General features: G+C 40.9%; 1 protein-coding gene across 1 annotated transcript in view; it reads left to right on the top strand.

The window, feature by feature from the left end:
• The window catches only part of DCHS2 (dachsous cadherin-related 2), a 242,221-nt gene that overhangs the window by 108,133 nt on the left and 111,789 nt on the right, over positions 1-22,299 (top strand). The gene's annotated exons all lie outside the window — the stretch shown is intronic.

Here is a 22,299-nt window from a genome sequence, read left to right as displayed (position 1 = left end):
ATTGCAAAAACACTTGAAAGCGGCAAAAAAATGCAGTGTGTCCATGTTCTTGACAGCTGTTCAAGTTCTTCTAAAAGTAGAAGGCTCAGTCTACAAGCCAAATAGCAATGATCATGTTCTGAGTTTTGGAAACAGACTAACTTGGGAGGATAGGACGGGTTTAATCGGAATCAAATAAATTTACTTTTTCAATATCAAGAGATGGCATTCATCACCGTAGATAAGGCTACTGAATGCACGATTTGTCAGAGAAGAAGCTATTAAAGTGTATGTAAAGCTTCATGCACGCCCAAAATTTTCTGATATGGCTTATTGGAAGAAGAACACTAGTTGCGCTTCACCAGAATATCCCTACGTTGTTCATGTTTTGCAAGGCCATTGCTTTTAGATGCATGAACCCATCTCCCTCATCATATGCCAGTAAAAGTTGTTAATTAATTAGATTATCTCTTCTGCGAAGGTAAGGTATGGAAAAACATTGTTCGCCTAAAGTTTTGGATTTATGGTGTGAATCTACACCTACCTAGACATCGGGATAAACAATCTGGCCATCTTAAAGTGGACCTTCACCTCCTTTCACTAAAAATTACATCAGCATGCAGCTCTGCAAGCTGATTTAAAATCATCTTACATTCTTTAGTTAAATAAACTTGTTTTTCATTTACTTACAAATAGAGTTTATCTACTTCCTGGTCCAGTTCTGGCACAAATGATGTATGTGCCCAAGTGTTGCATCTTGGGAAGGTTACATCAGCAGAACATTGCTGGGAAATCTCATCTGTAATCTCAGGAGATCTCAGGGAAAGGCATTTTCCTCCCCTGAGATGATGTGCATGGCCACATGCCCTAGTCACATTGTCAGAGTCCCAGGAAGTAAATGGAGATCTAGTAACCTGCCTTTAGTTAGCATGGCCACTGTCAGAAGACTGGGAAAGAAAAGAGAAATAAGGTATGCAAAGAATACAAAGCCTGCAATTATTTATAAGTATGTGTTTGTAGATTGTCATTACTAAACATTTATAAAGGTGTAATTGTTGTTATTTTAAAGTTATGGGTTCCTCTTTAATGAAATCTTGGAAATCCACTGTATGTTTTCCCTAAAGGATGTATTTGACCAATTGGTATTAAGGTATTATGTTATTAAGACTAATTTATTCTTGTCAAGATTTGTTCAGTTATTTAAATTTTTGTGATCATCCTCTGTTACATTATTTTTACTTTTGCACCTATGCATATTTGATATGTTCATATTGACAGATTGATTTCATTATGAATTTGGGTACAACTGTTGTGAGAGCAATAAACAAAGTTTGTTTGTTTTTTTAAACCCTCTTATTTGTAACTGGAACAATTGTCCCCATTGGAAGATTTCACCCCTATTCCTGTTCTGATGAGAACTGTAATTTAGCATTTTCCATTACTTCCTGTCCTGCTGATAAAGGTTACCAGGACAAATAAAAAGGGTGATCTCCCCAGCAGCAACACAGCCAGTGGTTTTAACACACCTACCAACTCTATTTAAAATGTAATAAAAGCTTTGGCACTTGGTATACTTTATATTTACTGTTGAAATATTTGTTTCCATTATAGCTAAATCTATAAACTGAACATAAAGTTCAATTTAAACAAGAGTGCAAAAAGAAACTATAAAAGGAAAATGTTGTGCATACTAATTGTGTTGCTTTATTGTAGCATCATTTTGTCATAAGTAAAAGAAATCCACATTTCTGTCATACTCTCTAAATAACCAGCAGAGTTAGAATTACAAGTCTCCAGCTTGCAGGACAGAGTGGCTAATTTCTCCATAGCAAGTGCCTTTGTTCATGTGATAATGCTTTATTTTCAGTAATGGTTTGAAAGATAATGGCTCTTCGTTTGCCACAGTTTGCCATCTCCGTACCCGAATAATAGATTAAATACTTGTAATTGGAATTCATGACAATGTTCTTCAAATCCTGACTGTGTCACTGGTTAAAAGGCCCATCACACAGTTTGAGCTTGGCCATCTCTCGCCATTGCTGGCCTCCCTCATCACACTTTAGAACGCATTGAATGGCTTCTGGTTTAGATGGCTACTTTACTCCAGGTGTCATAGTCTTGGTTTTCCGAGGACAATTTTCTTCTCATGGAAATGTTTAATTCAGATGCTACTTTTAATGGGATTCATAAAATTGATGCACTGGGTAAGTGGGAATAGGTACATGGTTAATACATTTCACAGTCAAATTGGAATAGAGGATGACTTTTACAGACTGTGAACACTTCATGTCTTATTGGTATCCCAGGTTTTGACAGTAATAGATGATGATATTTCAGTGACAAAACAAATGGCTTTATTGTTCCATACTGAAAATTGTTCAGCTCAGTACAGCAAAACAGAACTTCATGAATCCCAAGGGTGGATGCCTCCGGAAACCTTGTGTTGTTTCCTTTTTTTAAACATTTGCTTGTCTTCTGTACCACTAGCTTGCTTGTTAGAAACATGTTCTACTATACAATTATTAATATTTCTCATAGTAAAAAACATTCTGTTGTAGAGTCTGTAGAAATGAGACCTCTTGGACAGTCTAATGAGATAACACAAGGAAGAAAAGGAATAAAACGAAATAATTTAGTTAGAAATGTACAGGAAGGTGAGGAGAAAAAAGGGGTATGAATCCATAGCATTGCTCCTGATGAGGAGGTGTGGACTATGCAGAAAAACTGAATCAGGTATACGGGACATAATAAAAAGGACGCTATTAATAAGATGAAAGGAGACATAATAAATTAATGAAATACATATTGACAGATTGATTTCATTGCTCAGTAAGAATGCCAATAAGAAAACTAAATGTCAAGGGTTCTCTGCAAGGGTTCTGCTAAAAGTTTTGCCTTGTAAATGTTTCTATATTGCAGCTTTGATATTCTTTAGTGTATATAATTTGTCAGGAGGACGGCTAACGTACATGCACCATTAACTTATAACAAAGTTCATTAATTTGACAAACTAGCAATTAGATATAGTAGATTTCCACTAACCAGAGGTAAAGATGTTTTGCTCAGAGCTAGGTTATTTTTCTTTTAAATAAATATTAATGTAATTTTATTGGTATCTATCTACCAGTAGCTGCCTCATTTCCCACCCTCGGCTTATATTCGGGTCAATACTTTTTCCCAGTTTTTATAAGTTAGCTTATATTCGGGACGGCTTATACTCGAGTATATACGGTAGTTTATAATTTGGCAAACATAATCACTCTATGGACACAATATATTTATTTCCTACAATGAAAAATGCTGTATATTATTCTACCTCTTATTCATTTATCTTTAAGTTTTTATTCTGTAGGTCACCTTAGAGTGGCAGTCTGTAATGGTTTCCATCTGGTTTCATTCAGCATGCTGCTTTTAATATTCCTGATATTAAGTAGTGCCAAAGCATTGATGTCAGGTCATTATGAAAAGGCATACCACCTTTGGAATAACAGGCTCATTGTGTTTGAAGGGGACCTAGCATCAGATATGCTTTTTTATACTATATCCTTACATGCTACGTCATACGTTACACTATGTATAACCTGTCACAGACGCGCAACACTCCAAGCGGCCACATGACTTATTGCAGTGGTAAGAGGGTTGAAAAATCACTATTTGTGTTCACTAGACTGGGAAATAATGATTAAAGGTCCTACCACCCACTCTAAAGATTGCTGCCACCAAACCAAACCTGGTTAAACATTCAATTCCTAATTTAGCATATAATACCCAGAATAACTTACAAAGACCCCAAAACTTAAATTTAGCTGAACGTGCATAAGGTATAGAATTAGTAAAAGAACCTCCTCAGGAACATATATGGTTCTTATACCAGACAAAGGCAGGAACTTAATAAATTAATGATTTATTATGAAGGAACAGTATTCAAAATGCATATATTTACAATTAGATGTTACATAAGACAGTTACACAAAACAAACAGATCAAAAATAAAAAGGAGAAAATTGATAGAAATCCTACTTACAGACGCACTCGATTCTATCCCAGGAGGCTGCCGGCAAGGAAAATGGCCACTTACTACAAAACTAGATTTTGGCCCCAAGTAAGCACACCTTGGTTACCATTGCAACATATTTTATACCTGTGGGTCCCAGCTCAGGTTGCAGTCCAGCCTCTGGGATGAACGGGGTGGGGAAGCAGGTGTGGCTTAGAGATAAGGACCGGAAGCCCCCACGTATTTCACACCTGGTGGAGGAGTTTTTCATCAGACAGAACATCTATATGACAAAAAAGTTAGTATTTGTGGATATGAGTCTGACACAGATATGGTATCTCTAGATTCATACACAGCAAAATTGCCTCTTTCAATAGACATCTCACATGGGTAGGCTGAGACTCACCAGAACCGACTTTTGTCTATCTCTTAAACGATTTATGATACCCCAGCCTTGTCTGGTGTCATTCTACTGGGAATAACGAGGGCACCTGGAATATATATACTAGGACCCCCAGATGTTAATCCCTGAATCCATATGTAATCTTTTATGTATGAGCTTTAATATAAGGAGGCTGGGTTTGTACATCTTTCGGTTGTAAGAGGGTCCTTAGAAGGCTCAATTCTTGGTGCGTCCTTGGCTAGTAGAGGTGAGAAAGAATGGTCCAGCCAAAAGGAATCCCCACACCACACTAAGATGCTAATTGTGTTATATAAATCTCATTTACACTTTACAGCATGTGAGTCATCTCTCACTAAAGGAATTAACCCTTGTGATTCCCTCATCTTATCACCTCTGCCTGATGGTTAAGTCACATGCCTACTAACCCCAATCACACTGATTAACAACATATTTACAATAACTCGCATCATGTCCACTGGACCTGACATAACCTATGAAAGAGATCACAACACTTATGACAACTCCTTCATTTATCTGCCTCCCCAACAGGCCAATATAATCTGTTAATGCATCATCTAGAGTCAGTTATAACTTACTGAACAGAAATGCTTCCCCTGAATGAGAACACATTGTAAATCCTGGTACTTGTGTAGTCTCACATAGATCAGCCCCCTGCGGCTACCTCTCACCTTATACCTTGCTATAAAGTTTGAATATTATAGTCTAAATGATTGCTAGGATTGGGAGACTGCTGAATTAATTCCTCCTGCCTACTGCATATTGGTGACATTATTATCCCAGGTTGCACCTTTCAGCTTAGGCACAATTACTTGCCTAGATCTCAGGGACTGATAAAGGTTACAGAATTAAAAGAAATAATACTGATGCTGAATATTGTGATATGTCATTAATATATACATGCAGACTTTTAAAGTTACTGTTAGGTCTACTTTAAGTTAAATAACACTGCACAGTGTGGTCCGGTCTGAACAAAATGCTGCAAACATTATTTTGATCGGACCGGACTGGACCGCAGGCATAATGTGCCTTGCGATCCTGTGCTGCCGATTGCATTGAGGCTGGAGGGCGTGGCTACGGTGCCATTCACTTCAATGGACCCCCACGCCCCCTTCTGCCCCACAACATAGTGAGGCGGCCCCAATGCGATGCAGTGCGTTCCGGGCCAGAATCGGGCTGGAGCGCACTGCATCTAGTGTGAATGAGGCCTTAGAACTCTCGTCCACACTACACCATTAAGGTATATGGGAATCTCCTGTTTGATAAAAAATGTCTAATGCACATTGAATGCAGATGAACAACACTTAATGCTCCCTGTATTCCTAACACTAGCCCTAACACTGACTCTCTATGTAATGCCAACACTATTCGTTCCTAATTTAAACTGAGCCCCTAGTTCGCATACTCACATTTTCTGCACCAAAGACCAACCTCACTTCACATAAATTTACTGTTCCAAAAACAGCTAAGACGGAAAGGAACCATATTTGTACAATTTACAGAGATATTAGAAAACACAGACATATTAGAAGCAGAAAAAATTAAGATCACTGCATTTGTATACTTCATCTTTTTGTAACTTGGTCTAACAATCTTTTCACATGGAAACTAATTAGAACAAACAAACCTCCCTGACAGCTGTTAGAAGTTTTATCTAATCGATTTACATCAATGTTTAGCATAGTTTAATATGGACAGCTGTAACTACACACTGATCAACTTATTCTTAATAGTCTGCAATAAATAAACAATCTGTTATACTCAGCAACAAATTAAAGATGACATTCAAGCTGAAATCTGCTAACAATAGAAACTAGAGGGTCCTAGTTTAATTTGCCTCTTCTATGGCTATGTTTCATTGAGTAGCTGCCTCCCCAGCCTATAGTTGGCCTCTTTTTAGTCTGTGGAATTGCTGCCTGCCACTGATCTCTTTATTCTTCAATATACTATGCGAATTTTGGCTGTTTCTTGATAACCTGAATAAAATTTGCACAGTGGGTGCCCCTCTCAGCACCCTTCCGTCCGGCATCCCTCAATCAAGAGATTGAAGTAGCGAGTTGGAAAATTTTCAGCTGAACAGAGCTTGTAGCCAGTCAGCTACAAACAGTGTTCAGGTATTCTGACAGCGGTTGTTGTCACAAAACAATGGATACTGCAGGCAGGGCCGGTGCTAGGATTTTTGCCTAGACAGGCAAAGTTGCATTTTTGCGCCCCCCCTTGCGGAACAAAAAAAATATAAAGTTGTATACCCTAATTAAGACTGTAAGTGCTTCCTTGGCATCCGGCCAGTGATTTGGTTGTCATCAACCCTATCATCTTTCTGAGCAACAGAAAATTATGTTGTTGGTGTCCCTAATGAGCATTACTTGGAGTATACTTACATAGGACTCGCCATGCAGCTCCCTCAGTGTTAATGAAAGCACAGTTTACAACCAGTGCATTGATGAGACAGAAAAGTTAAATAAAAAGTAAAACCCCAATATGCATTTAATTTTTACATTTTTTTTAAATGGTCAGTAGGCATATGTTTTGATTATAGAAATTGAGTATATTGTAAAACCATGCACACATGCCATTGTCATGAAGAATATTGTAAGTTGAAATTCTGAACACTGAAAAAAGACATGTGACACTGCCTAATTTTTCCAGCCTTCGGCCTTCACATAGTGTGGGGATGAGAGCACTCCGCAGATCACATGACTGCATTTATATGCTTTTTTGGGGGACACATACTAATATAACAGGCGAGGGACATCTGAAAATATATGTCTGTGCAGTGTCTTTCAACTGAACTTTTTATGTAATGTTGAAGATGTTTCAGCACTTGGAATGAATGTTGGGAACACACCCTAGCATTTATAACCACATGGGTAACTCTTAAATCCTGGACCATAGAATGTGTCAACGCAGAGTGTTGATTGTCCAATAACATGGAGTTCAGCTTTAACCCCAAGGTTGAGTCTTTCTCTAGTTAATTACTACATGCTATAAGTATTATATACACCACACAGACATTCTACTATATAATGACTTTTATTTTATCCTGAGCATTTGTTTAGAGAAAAATAACACTATATATTTCATAGACAACAATAATGCTGCAACAACAGTAGACACATTGTACTCTTTTTTTTCATTTCACTTAAAAATAATCTTTCAAACAGGATATTAGTAATTCTGTAAGGATTTGTGTGTACTTACATCTTGAATTAATGGCTTGATTTGGTGTGGTCCTGACTTGTGGTGGGTTAATTAATATTTTTAGCGTGTTCTTTTTTTCCTTAGGAGGTTTTAAAATAGTTGTTCAATCAGTCTGGCATTTTGTCCCAGATGTTTTGCAAATGTGATTTTTTTTTTCATTAACTTTCAGAGGAATTACAATTTACATACTTGTCAGAGCTTAGCATGTTTTCACAGTTATTTGTCAAGCAAAGCAAAAGGCGTTTTTTTTCATTTGATCATTTATTTGAAAATGTATGTAAACCCAAACAATGAACTTCTCTTAGTTGCTGCCTTTTGGCCAGTTAAATATTCTATTGAAAGCATTTTTTTATATCTGTTTGATAAGTGCAAAATTACCTCTAGATCATGTTAGAAATTCGGAGCTGTTCTTTGTCTTGTGCATACTTCCTGTTTTATCTCAAGGAGTCTAATTAGCCCTCCTAGCTCTTATCTTAGACTAAATCGCAAGAGGGCAGACTGAGACCACTCACTTCCCAAAAATGCTGTGTGTTGTTCTGTTGTCCACCCACAACAGAACATAGGAGCTGAGTGCATTACTGGCTGATCAATAAGTATTTTTTGTACTTATGAGGTCTTTAAAATGATGAAACATAAGCCAATGTGCATGTATTGTATAGATGTACTGCATATGTTTTTAATTTTGTCCTGACATACACTGTAAACACAGTTTAAATTCATATTAAAATAATTGGCAAGTGTGGCATTGTTTAAAAAAAAATATGTATAATATTAATATTATACATAATGTTGCTGTGAAAAGAAAACTTGCACCAAGTTTAGTCTCTACCATAGGTGAGATTGGATGGTCATTTTAAATGCAGGATCAGACTGCCATCTGTGGAGCCTGTAGGCATCCATCTTTTGACACCCTTATAAACACCCCTATGTTAAGATAACTTCTTTTACACAAATAATTTTTCCTAATTTCCCTGGAATGTTACTATCTGACTGTATAATGTAGTTTAAAGGATAACTATGAGGTGAGTGAAAATCACTCATCCTCATAGTTCGAGTCGACGTACGACAATGAAACTGTCACACGTCGGCTCAATAGATCAGGAAGTGAGCGAATACATACAGTCGCTCGCTCACTTCTTGATCATCTCCCTACAGGAGCAGTGACTGTCAGTCACAGCTCCCTGCAGGGATTCCCCCCTCCCCGCTCCGAAACTCCAGCGCTGACTGTAGAACCGGACGGGGGGAGGGGGTTGCAGCTGACAGTAATGTTGGGATCCGTCCTGGCTGCGGCGATCTCAGTATACCGTGAGATGTAGCTCGCAATATACTGAGCTTTGGGTCACGGGAGGATGTAAGTATATGTCCTCCCTTGACCCTTAAGAGAACTGTGGGGAGAAACACTTACACCATAGTTCTCTTTTAAGGTTTAACTTGATTCCATACAAATTAATTAGATACATAATTTTGATAAATCTAAAGTTGATTGTACAAGAGCATATAGTCAGATTGTACAGCAACAGTAATGATGCAATTGCTTCTCTTACAAGGTAACATCTAGTTTTGCAAAGGCATTTGGTACACAGACAGAGGATGTATCTCCTTTTTGGCTATTAACCTCCCTGGCGGTATGATTCTTTTCTGTTTCGTTTCTTTTTCGGGTCGATTTTTTTTGCTATTTTTTTTTTTCGTTCTTTCTTTTTTTTTTCAATCTCCCGCCGGTTCCGCCCCCGTGCGATGCGTACGCTCACAAGGGACGGAACCCAGAAGACAGATGCCGGCGCCGGCCGGAGGACACCGCGCGGCTCAAGAGACAAGGTAAGTAAATACTATGCGATAATCCCAAGTGTAGCACAGGGTATGGAGAAGTAACCCCGAGCTACACTCGGGAATACCGCCCAGGAGGTTAAGGAATATATTTAAATGGAAGTTTTTATGCCTGGAATTCAGCTTTAACTCGGTTTTGCAACTTTTGCTTGTGTTAGTAAAACTGTACATATATTTGATATTTAATGTATGCAGGTAAATTATACCTTGTTTTTGTTTCAGGACAAATTGGGCCTTCATTTGGTGGTCAATGGTAATGGATATCTTCAGATTTTTTTGATTATCAAAAGAAAATTGGGCAAAAATAGAACAAACACATACCAAGCACAAACACATACCGTATATGCAGTATGCGGCACCATGGAAGACAGCCCATTTCCATGATGCAGCATATATCTTTAGGCCCCTTTCACATGGGCTGATGAGGAGAGGATCCACACAGGGATCCTCTCCTGATTACAGCAGTATGGAGTGGATGTCAATGCTGTGACAACCGTGTCTGTACAGTTTTTTTCCTCCATCTTGTGATGGAGGAAAATACTGCAATTACTGGACCCCATGTCTGTCTATGGGGGAATTGAATGTAAATGGACATGTGTCTGTTTACATCAGATTACCCCTGATCCTGCATGATCAGGTCCGGCAAAAAGGAGCTCTGATCTTACGGACCTGGCCTGAGTCAGGGGTAACCGGGCATAAATGGACACCCATCTATTTAAACACGGCTGCCCATAGAGTTACTTTGTAAGACTGACAGGTGGACCCAATTGGACCGTCTGTGTGAAAGGGGCTTAACACTGGCAGGGTCTGCTTATATGCTATATATGGGCAAAAGTTTGTGGACACCTAACCATCAAATCTACCTATATGGCCGATTATATGTTTTTTCCTCTCCAAATTGAGTTCAGGTCTTTCCAGTAAAGGGAACTGTTAATACTATGGCATACACAGACATTTAAGCAAGTGTGCACTTCCAACCTTGTGGCAACAGTTTGGGGAAAGCCTCTTTCTATGTCAGCATAACTGGGCCCACATGCACAAAGGCAGGTCTATAGAGACATGGTTTTAAGAGTTAGGCGTGGAGGAACTCATGTGGCCTGTACAAAGCCCTTAGTGGTATCTAAGGTAAATGTTTTGTTTACATGATTTTTGTCTTTTTCAGAAAAGGACTAACAAAGGTTTGATAAGATCTTTGAAAATCCAGTCTTCAGATCAATTCATTTTTATTAAAAAAAGGTGTTTTAAAATTGACGATTTCCTTTTTTTTCCCTTTAAGCACTGAATAATAATTATTTTTAATTGTAGATTGTTACATTGTAGACTTAGCGCTGAACTCCAGGCAAATATAAAAGACACAAATTATCACAGTTACATATTAATTAATACATCATTATGGGTTTGTTTTTTTAATGCAACTAAATGCCTGAATTTGACTTGATATCAGTCTCCAGCAATCTTTTAAAAACAGAAGCAGAGCACACTGAATTGTGCAGATAAAACCACTTTAATGATTATACAGTTAAATGATGCACTTATAATTAAGTGACTTAATCAGGACCTATTATCAGGACCAATCATTTCCAGAAGCAACAAGCCACGCCAACAAATTATGAAACACTGTCACTAGAATGTCAGCAATAGGAAAGGACACAAACAACACAAAGAAGCACCCTGGAGAAACAAACTCACCCCAAGCTGTTCCAAAAAAGAGAGGGGGTGAAATTTGTATCCTGAATAGTGGAGTACCTTCACAGTACTGACATGTTTCGGGGCCATGCCCCTTCTTTAAGGGGTCTATTCACTAAGCTGCCGAGGGCAGCCAAGTGAATGACCGATCTGAAGTGAAGTGAGCCGAACACTGTTCGGCTATTCACTTCAGGCTGGTAGGCTGATTTCAGCATGTTCGGCTGACCCGAAGTGCAGAAGGAGTTCGACTCAGCCGATCCAACATCTGGATCGGCTGAGCCGAACCTCCGGCAGGCTTCTCACTGCTGTTCGGGCTATTCTTAAAGATGCCGAACAGCAGTGAGTGAAAAGCCGAATGCCGCTGAGCGGCATTCGGCTCGGCTGTTCTGCTTGGTCCCTCAGAAGGTGACTCCCGGGCCGCCAGGGAGTCTCTGAACCGAAGGGGTCCTGGGGCCGAAGAATCGGCCGAAGCTACGGCCAGATCCTTCGGCAGCTTCATGAATAGACCTCTAAGTATGAAAAAGAAGTGCATTTGTGCTCACTTCAAACATTCAATTTAATGCAAAAGAACCTTTTTCAAAATCCTCTGCTTAGGATTGGATGGACCTATGTGCATTTCACCTCTGTTCATAATTTCATCCCATTGCTGCTCTGACATTTATGCATGTTGAGGTATTGTAATAACTAAGGCCATAAAAAGATTCAAAACATGACAACAATTACACTTCCAATACCACTGCTATGGGGCATGCCCACAGAAAAACACAGACAAAATTCAATTTCCATTACATATTTAGTTATTACCATGTTTTTGCCAAATGTTGTTTTCGTTTTTAGAGAATGTGAATTTATTGCCAAAGAGGGTTTATGGTAAAAAAAAAAAAAAAAAAAGTGAATGTCTCATGAATGAAAAGGTCTACACTGAGCTCTGTGTGTGATAATAGTATTTGAGTGGTTGACAATTCTCAAAACTATCCTGATCTTTTTACCATATTTTTCTGTTCCAGCTCACTGTCTCACATTTCTGTCCCCAACCACATACTCTGCCTCATAAATCTTCTCATATAGTTATATTAGAATTGAATCAACAATCTAAAGAGAGGACTAAGTCACACAGCGTTATGCTTGTTGCTAAAACAACTAAAAGGCAGTTAATTTAAAAAAGAGAGAGAAAATGTTCCCATGAAAAGAGTGTTTGGACATGTAGCAGGATACTAATTCAATGAACTAACTTGTTTCTTGACAAGTTTGTCAGTATCAAGATTAATGTTATAGTACAGTACAACAGTGTAACATATTATTTATTCTTGGTAAATCCATTTTAATAATTATCTTCAGTGTCCAGACACACACCGGAGTGGAGAGCCCCCAACTTTATGTTGATTACTGAAAGACAAAATCTGTGCTGTGAATGTTACCCATTTGTTGATTTGTCCTTGTAAATATAGAAAGGAGATATGTTTTAAAACATAACTTTCATTTTTCCTCATCTAACATGAGTTCAAGCATTCTTGACACATGCTTAACAATGGATGCTTACCTCATTTGAAAAATGTCCTTTATTAGAAAATGAATTGCATTTTAAACCCCACCTAATTCTAGACAACACTTTTTTTTGGATAGAACAGGCAATTGTTAGAGTCTCAGGGTTTTTTTTTTTTTTGCTACCTGTGTTCCAGCAGGGGAGATTTCCCCTCACTTTCTTTCAGGACAGGCAGTGATAGGGAATCACCCCAGAAGAGTAATTAGGATGCCCTGCCGCAATCCTTACCAAAGAAACCTTAAAGATGCGTGCTGTCATTTTTTTTTATTCGTTCTCCACACTGCTGTTACTCAGTGGGGTAGACTGATCTACAAAGGTTCATGCACATCTTTTGAGCTGCACAAGCAGGTACACCAGTCTGTTCATTTTGATAGTTAAAACACAGTTACCTTTTACGATTGTTTATGTTTATTATCTGAATTATCTGGCAGGAATGTGCCGTCATACTGATGTCATAGGAAGCTGGGGGCACGTCTATATATTGCATGTTTATTACTGCATCTGTGTCACACTGTGCCTGATGAAGGGCACCCTGTGCGACTCAGAAACGTTGCTTCAATGTGACAAAATGCGTCAATAAAGAACAAACACTTAAAGGAGAACTATGGGGTCAGGGCTTTTCCCCATAGTTCTCCTTAGGGTAACAGGAGGACACAAACTAGCGTCCTCCCATCACCCTAAGCTCAGTATACCGCGAGCTACAGCTCGCGGTATACTGAGACGCTGCAGCCAGAGTGGATCCCGACATCAATGTCGAGATCTGCCCATCTGCGTGAGTGACAGCTGGCTCCGTCTATCTAGAGGCAGAGCCAGCTGTACCCGCCCCCTCCCCCGTCCGTTCCGCCAGTCAGCGCTGGCAGATCGGAGCGGGGAGGGGGGGATCCATCCCCTCCCCTGTCACGGCAGAGAGCCGTGACAGGATTGAGAGGTGAGCGAACACCGGCATGTGTTCGCTCACCTCCCGATCTACTGAGCCGACCTGTGACAGTCGCAGTGTCACAGGTCGGCTAGAACTATGAGGTGAGTGAAAAGCACTCACCTCATAGTTCTCCTTTAAACACATTGTTTGGTGTGCTGCTGACATTCTGTTTTCGGTCTATCACCCCAGCAGACACACATGAAAAATCAAAAACACATTTATGAGTCAACAAAATGGCTACAACTTTTGACAATGTTTTCATTGCTGTCTTCCTGTCCTGGTGACACCCATTTCTTGGACAGGCATGTTAAGAGCCAGAAATGAGGGATTATCTCCCCAATGGGGTCACCTTATCTACTGTCTTTTGAAACGAAAAAAAAATTGGGGCTGGAGTTAGGCTAAAGCAGAACTTCTTGTAATAAGAAAATAGGCCTAGTTATATTGTAAATAGATCACCAATAGTTATAATTATGGTAATGTTGCTTGTGTTGGCAACTGTTATACCTTTGCAGTGATTATTTATACAGCTGCAACCCAAAATAGTTATGGTTGAGAATCAGGAAGCTGAGCTAACTTTATAATATAGACTTTTCTTCTAGTGAGATAGCTTGACAGATAGGATGTATATGTTTCTTCTGCATAAATATATCTTCTTCTTATCTGTTTGTATAGAGGCCCAGATGGAAGAAAAAGACTACCACTGGTATAACTATCAAAATGCTTTTTATGTTGTAGTGATAGGAAGAGAAATTATTTGCATTTGTTTTTTGTTCATGTGAGAACTTGATTTTCCAGAAGAAATTCATTTATTCTATTGGTGCAGCATCTGTATGCTAGATAATTTCATGCCTCTCTCTCAGCTGGCATTTGTGGGGACATAGAGTGTCATATATCTTGCAAGCTTACAGTGTATTTCACACAAAAAACTAGAAATATTGTGTAGTTATTGCACAGTACAAAAGCAACTTTATAAGGCTGCAATTTAAGATACACAGACCAAGTGTGTTTTATTATTATATAAAAAAAATGACAGAGTATTTTTTCAAACACAATAGCAATATTGTATTGATACTTGATACTTAGCATTTAAACGGTTTTACTAAGCTGCATTTTAAATAGGAGAGACACAAGCCAGGTTTAAATAAAATAACAGCATTAGAATGTATTTATTTTAGAGAAAAAAAAGACAGCAACTTGTTGTAGTAACTCCATGCACAATATTTTAACACTTTAACTTGACCACATTTTGAACAAGAGAGAAACTATCCTGCTTTTAAAAAGATCTACCCTTGTAGTGCAAAATTTTAAATATTGTAGCAACTCTGTGCACAGTTTAATAAAGGCAAATAGGCTGTTCACTTTGCAATGGTATTTGCACTTTGCAGGGGAAGTTTCCCTTAGCTTATTGAATAGGGTGAGTGAGGAGGTAGTTCTGCTGACTTCCATCATCCGGACATGTGCAAGCAAAAATTCTGTTTTTTTAATTATTATTTTCCTTGCACATGTATTCTTTGCAAAGAGAAATATTACCACATTCATCAAGCTAAAGGAAACTTCCCCTGCAATGTGCAAATTTCCTTGCAAAGTGAACAGCCTGCTGCGTAGGGCGGCAGAAACAATCTCTCCCTGCAAACATTGTGTGGACTATCCCTATCTGCTTCAGGCCTGTCCAGCACACAGTCAGCGTGTGGCACACTGTAAATATAGCAGTTTTCAGCAATCAGCAGCAGCAAATATCTTTCACTGCAAACATTCTTTGATCCATCCCTATCAGCTCCAGGTCTGCCCAATACACATTGAGTGTGTCTGTGATTCAATGTAAATATAGCAGTTTTCGGAAATCAGTAGCAACAACTATCTGTACCTGCAAACACTTTGTGATCCGTCCTTAGCTTAGCTACATGTCTTCTCCAATTCACACTAACAAAAGGCTCTTGAGAACCTTGACTTTTATAGGGAGAAGGATGGCACATAAGAAAATCCCCATGAGTGGCCTTTCTAAGCCACCTGACCGCAGTTTAGAGGCCAATAAGTGCATTGGTAATTGTTTTCTATAGATGCGAATGGTCACTTTAGTTTTCCATTTTTTGGAACTGTGAATGACTAGGGTTCGGGTTAAACTAAGGGTCTACCCAAACCCGAAGCTCATCCCTAGTCACACATAGAGGTAAAAAACAACCAGAAATGGGGTTGGAGTTAAGCTTTAATATTAGCTGGATGACTCTATCAAACGAAGCCTAGGGCTTTTGCTGGCTGTAAACAGGTAAATATAAATGTTCATATGCAATATTTCATACTAATATGACTAAAAAAAGGTGAATATTTAAATAAGTTTTAGTCCTAAACAAAAGAAAGACAGTAAATAAGTATGTGTGTGTGTATATGTATATGTATGTATGTATGTATGTATGTGTGTGTGTATGTATGTATGTATATATATATATATATATATATATACTGTATATATATTTATTTTCCCTTTAAGTACTTCAGCCAAGTGAAAGAAATCAGTGCACACAGTATTCCACCTAGATTTGACCATAGCGGACTAGAGTGGTAGAAACGGATTATATGACCTTGGTACATACCATCAACTGGTATGTGTAGCATAAGCTGTCTGTACAGTCCCGAGCATCTGATATGAAATAAATACAAACCAATCTGCTGTCCATTCTTGCAGCATAATACAAAAAAAGTGTGGACAAAAGCAAATAATGCAAAGCATGACATTTTTATACCTAGGCCAGACTCCATTGGCATCTCCACACATCCTTGCCCATCAATAATGTATGATATGATATATGATTTAAGGCTTGAAGAGTTCACAGTGCTGGAACAGTGTAAATATATGGTTGTAATATAAAAACTTAGAGAAAAGGAGATTGCAACGCAGACATACATTATTTACAGTGTCGGTTGTAAACCATAACATTAAATATATTGTTTGCCCTACAGTCCCATTTTCCCTTGATGACTTCCTTTGTTCTTGCTCCATCAGACATGAATGTACAGTACAGTATAATAAAAGAATATTGTTATTTACCTTTATACTATGTGAAACATACAGAACATGAAAACAATACTGTTCTTTCCTTTTGTTTACTTAGAGCTGGATTCATTTGTTTTTTTTATATCTGCCTAATAATAACATGTTTGGAATTTGCAGTCCTTGTACAGCATAGCTCAAACAGGGAGAGGGAGACACAGCAAAAGGAGCCAATCAGTTTTGCTTCAGTGCTCATGTGCTGACATGGGACCTACTGTATAGCAGTTTGATGACATGAATTATGACATCACTACACTCCCGTTGTAAACAGAATGCAGAGTCTGGGCTTAATGCTGGATGTTGAAGTTCCAGCATGCATTCCCATCAGGACCCATGGGAGCAGTTGAGTCTCACCCCCATATAAGCTGAACTTTTGGCAAATAGCTAAATGCACAGATAAAAACTTTTAGGAAGCTGATTTACCTGGAAAAGGATTTGTACTTTTGTCAATCCAGACCTGAGATTTACACAGCTCAGCCCTGTCTGGCAGGTCTGGAGACCTGAATTTTTTCTCTAATGTAGACATTTACACGTTTTGTACACCCCCCACCACCATCCCCACCACCAGCACACACACAGCTTTTGAAGGAGAAGACTGATCAGCTTATCTCTCTGTCACTCTATTCTCTTCTCCTATCAGCATGTTCCTTGTCAGCACATAAACACTTCAGCATACCTGATTGGCTCCTTGTGCTGTTTCTCCCTCTCCAGGTCTGAGCTCGGCTGTACAGGGACTACCAGAGGCTAATATCAGGTAAAATTCAGGAACTAACACTGCATGCATTTTAGGATATATATTTAATGATATTTTTAATATATTTCACTCCTAAAGTTACCATGCAAAGTAAGCGAATGGCCCAAGAGTCTTTGTAAAACAGAAAAATTGTATTTCATACTTACCGCAATTTTCCTTTTCTGACAGCTCCATGGCAGCACACGAGTGGGTATTGGCTCCGCCCCCCCTAAATCTGATAGGACTGTAACTTATAAATTTGAGCCCTCGACACAGCCATCGACGTTACATAACTAGCAACTCTGACTGGGTGGGAATTGTGCTGCCATGGAGCGGTCAGGAAAGGGAAATTGCGGTAAGTATTAAATACAATTTTCCAGTTTCCCTGACAGCTCCATTGCAGCACACGACTGCGAAATAACTCAACAAAACAAGGGAGGGAATGCTAAGTGATTTAATTGCACACAGATGAAGAGGCAACAACTTTACAGCCAAACTTGACAGTGGTTAGTGCCGTAGGCTCATTACAATAGTGCCGCATAAAGGTGTGAATGGAGCACCACGTGGCTGCCTTGCAAACCATTTAAGGTGACATGCCACTCATGCTGCCCAGGAAGTAGAGACACTTCATGTAGAATGCGCTGTCGCTGGCCCAGGGACGGCCAACCCTTTTTTACGCCAAGGTAATCACCTTCACCATTCAGGTGGAGAAAGATCTTTTAGAGGCCTTCAAGTCCTTTCTTGGACCCGCCGGTATCACGAACAGGTGAGCCGAGGATCTATAGGATTCTGTAGCTGTAATGTGGGATAGCAGGGATTTACCCATATCCATTTTCCAAGGCCTAAAAGTTAAGGACAAAGGGGAAGTCCCATTTAGGAAATAACAGTTGTCTGGGAGGCTTAGCCCTTAATACTACTAGGAAAAAATTCCCAATCAGAGGATTCTCAGCCCATCGTACCCCTGTGAGGGCCAAAATAGCTGAAACCTGGCCCTTCAAAGTGCTAAGGCTTACGTTCATATAAAAGCCTTCTGTAAGAGATCCAGGATGTGGCAGACTTGGGGTGATTCTAGAGATAACTTTTGGGAGGAAAAAGGAGGGAAAACTCACTCCATCAGTTTCTGGAAGGCCAGCGGGGACAGGGCCCACTTGTTGTCTAGGCAGGTCCTTGACAGGTAGTCCGCCTGAAGGTTGCATCGACCCGGAACATACATGGCAGTTAGATGCAACAGGTTGGACTGGGCCCATGACATAATAGGAACCCCCTCCGACAGAAGCCGCTGACTGTGAGTCCCTCCCTGTTTTTTCACATAGGCTACTGCCATGACAATGTCCATTTTCAGCAGGACCGAGTTGGCTTGCATGAGAGTTTGAAAGGCCAACAGGGCCTGGAAGGCTGCCTTCAGCTCCAGCACATTGGAGACTATGCCTCTCATGGGAGAGTGCCAGCAACCCTGTGCCGAGTGACCTTGGCAAGTCACCCCCCCATCCAGACTTGCTGGCGTCTGAAGAGACAACAATCCACTTTATTTGGAGTGGCAGTGAAGAAGATTGCTCCCGTGCAGCCACCACCGAAGACTTTTCCCTGATCTGAAGTGCAGATCCAAATCTTCTGGTGCAGGAGACCCGACCACCATTGTTCCAGAAACAGAGACTGGAAAGCGCGGGTCCTCAATTGTGCTCACTTCACCATCCGAATCATTGGCACCATGGTGTTGAGTATTTGGAGGCATTGGGCAGCAGGAAGGGACGCAGCCAAGGCAGCCACGACAGTCTCCAAATGATGTCCCGAATCTTTTTCTGAGGAAGGGACACAGATGCACAGACCGTATTTATTTTAGCCCCCAGGTATACCAGGTGCGATGAGCCAACAACGTTCCTGGTCGTGACTGAGAAGCAGAATGTCGTCGAGGTAATCAATGCTGTCACTGAGAAAGGCCACCACGGAAAGCAGAATCTTCGTGAAAACCCTGGGAGAGGTGGTAAGCCTGAAAGGCAAGGCATATGAACTGAAAATGTACACTGAGTGGCCAGATTATTATGTCCACCTGACGTTTGTAGGCAAATTAGCTATAATTAGCTATAATTTTGTGCTGAAGTTGCTAGAGGGCCAGACAATTATAAATAAAGGAAGCAGGTTGTTTACCACGACAGTAGAAGTGATTTTTTTCTGAAGATATGGGTAAACAGCGCAATTTAACAGCCTTTGAACGTGGGATGATTGTTGGCGCTCGTAGCCATGGAGCGAGTATCAGCAAAACAGCAGAATTTGTTAAATGTTCAAGAGCAGCTGTTGTTAAAGTTATTAAAGACTGGACTGTCAGCTGAAAATCTGGGTCTGAACGTGCAAATTGTGGCCGTCAGCGACTAGTCAATGTTAGGGCAGAACGGAGAGTGGCAAGACTGATACAAGACAACAGAAGGGCAACAGTGCAGTGTCAGATTCCTCGCATCACCTTTCAACTTCTGGTGGAGTCAGGAGGTGGCCCAACGAAGTCATCTCGTGGAGTCATCTCGTGGCCCAACGAAGTACTGATGGTGTGGTCACTCAGTGTAGATGTGCCACCGCGAAGCGCATATACCTTTGGAACTGGGGATGAATCGGAACGTGGAAATAAGCGTCTTTCAAGTCTATAGAGAGAAGCCAATCTCCCGGCTGAATGACTTTCAATATGGTCTGCATAGATTCCATCTCGATGTGTACCTTCTCTATTAAACTGTTTAGCACTTTCAGGTCTATAACAGGCCTCCACTCCCCACTTTTCTTCTGCACCAGGAATAGAGGAGAATATATGCCTGAAAATCGCTCCTGGTAAGGCACTGCTACCACCACTCCCTGGGAAAGTAAGATTCTCACATAAGTCCATAGAATAGTCCTTTTCACATTGCGAACTGTCAGCTTTGTAGGAGTGAAAAATGGACGAGGATGTCTCAGGAAGGCCAAGGAATGCCCTCTCGAGATTGTATTTAACACCCAATGATCTTTTATATTGGCCGCCCAGACCCGTCCGAATCTGGCTCCAACTTGACAGACATGGGAGGACGGAACTTCAAAACGACTGCTGATGATCCTGTCCAGACGAAGAAGCGCCCTTCCTGGTTTTAGAGAATGCAGAGGGGACCCTCCAAGGTCTCTGGAATTGTTTGCCTGTTTTATAAGATTTTGCATCCTTATAGGACCCTTGGGCATTCCTTCTGAATGGGGCATTCTTCTGCCGCAGGAGCCTCCTGTCTTGTGGGAGAAAGCCTGACTTGCCACCAGTCGGCATCGAAATAGCCACTTCCAGCTTGTCTCCAAACAGCGACTGCCCATTAAAGGGAACTCGGCACCACCCCTGCTTGGAGGTGGGATCAGCGATCCAGGTCCCCAACCACCGGGCTCTCCTGGTGACCGCCAAGGAACGCACCATATCCATTGCAGCTTCCGCAATAAATGTGGAGGCTAACCTAATGTTCCTGAGGGAATCCAGTATCTCAAATTTACTGAGATTATTGGAAATCGTTGATTCAGTGCTATCTGCCCACACCTCAAGTGCTTTAGAGGTCGTAGCTAGAGCAAATGCTGGTTCACAGCCAACGCCCGCTGTTGGAAAGACCTTTTTAAGGTCAAGATCGATGCGATCAAGTACATCCCGAAACGTTACAGCATCGCCTAGGGGTAAGGTCACATGCCTTGCAAGTCTCATTATTGCTGCATTAACAACAGGAGCTTCCACCAGGTTTTTGAAGTCCTCCTTTTTAAAGGCATAAAGCTTTGGAAAGCAGTTACAGAAGGTAGACTTCCTGTCTACCTGGCTCCATTCATCCAAAACGATGTCCTTAAGCTCAACCATAAAGGGGAAGCTCAATGACTCTTTCTTGATGTGCTTAATGAACCTCTGCTTCTTGTCAGGCTCCCAGACCTCGTCTTTCCACAGTAGAGCTTGTCTCACCACTCTCACAAAGGGTTGGACCACAGCAAAGTCAAACCTATCCACTAGACCAGTTTTTGAGTCAGAAGGTCCACTGTCAGACCCAGATCCAGGGTGCTCACTGAGATGCACCGCAGCCGGCTCCGCACGGTAAGTACCCACTCTAGTTTGAGAGGTGGACTGAGTACCGGGCACAAAATCCTTAAGAGAATCCTTAAAGACTTGTTTCACAGGGAAATTACATGCACATTATCTGCAGACTTGCCCTTGGTCGCCTCTTGCAAGCAAGTTTCACATGCTGTCTTCCCCGGTAAGGCAGGATTATTGTATGCCCAGCATTGATCTGGATGAGGCTGCGGATCTGGATGAACATGATGTTCCACTGAAGGAGACCTGTGGCGCTCTCTGTTAAAGCTACTGCAAGCAAGGTAGCGGTCTATGGACGGTGATCTGTATCTACAAGAAAAGGAAGACTTGCATCTTTCCCTCCTCAGTCTGGAATCGTCATGAAGCGACCTAGATGGACGAAAAACAATTTCCGTGAAATTAACTAAAGAAGACCACGAAGAAACTGGCAGACAGCTGCTTACCTTCTTTGAAGGCGCTGGTCTGGCGTAGCGGTTGTCTTGGCAGTGGGCATTCTGGAGCAGGGAAACTACAACAGTCCATAAAGGCAGAACAGTAAACAACCATGCAGGAAACAGAGGAACAACGTACAGTGACAGAACCAGTCTCAGGCACCCTACCTACCTACACAGCAAGAGGACACCAATAGGATCATGCAGAGTGGCCGATTGACCCACACAAGGCAGGACGCGGTCCGAAACAGAGCGGCCTAGCTCCGGTTTTAGCGCTGCCACTGGAGGAGGACACGTCCCTTCGATAAAGACAAGCACCCTACCGCGCATGCGCCGCTCGTGAAACCAGAAGTAGGTGTGGAACGCAGCTTGCGTTCCACCTCCCATCTGTCAGCAGGAAGACGGAGGAGACAGAAACACACACGGCACCGCCCCTCCCTGCACGGCTGAACAATAACAAGTCAA

The sequence above is a fragment of the Nanorana parkeri genome, unplaced genomic scaffold (genome assembly GCF_000935625.1).
Source record: "Nanorana parkeri isolate BGI_ZX_2015 unplaced genomic scaffold, ASM93562v1 scaffold311, whole genome shotgun sequence".
NCBI classification, from domain to species: domain Eukaryota; kingdom Metazoa; phylum Chordata; class Amphibia; order Anura; family Dicroglossidae; genus Nanorana; species Nanorana parkeri.
This window is presented reverse-complemented; position numbering and strand designations above follow the sequence as displayed.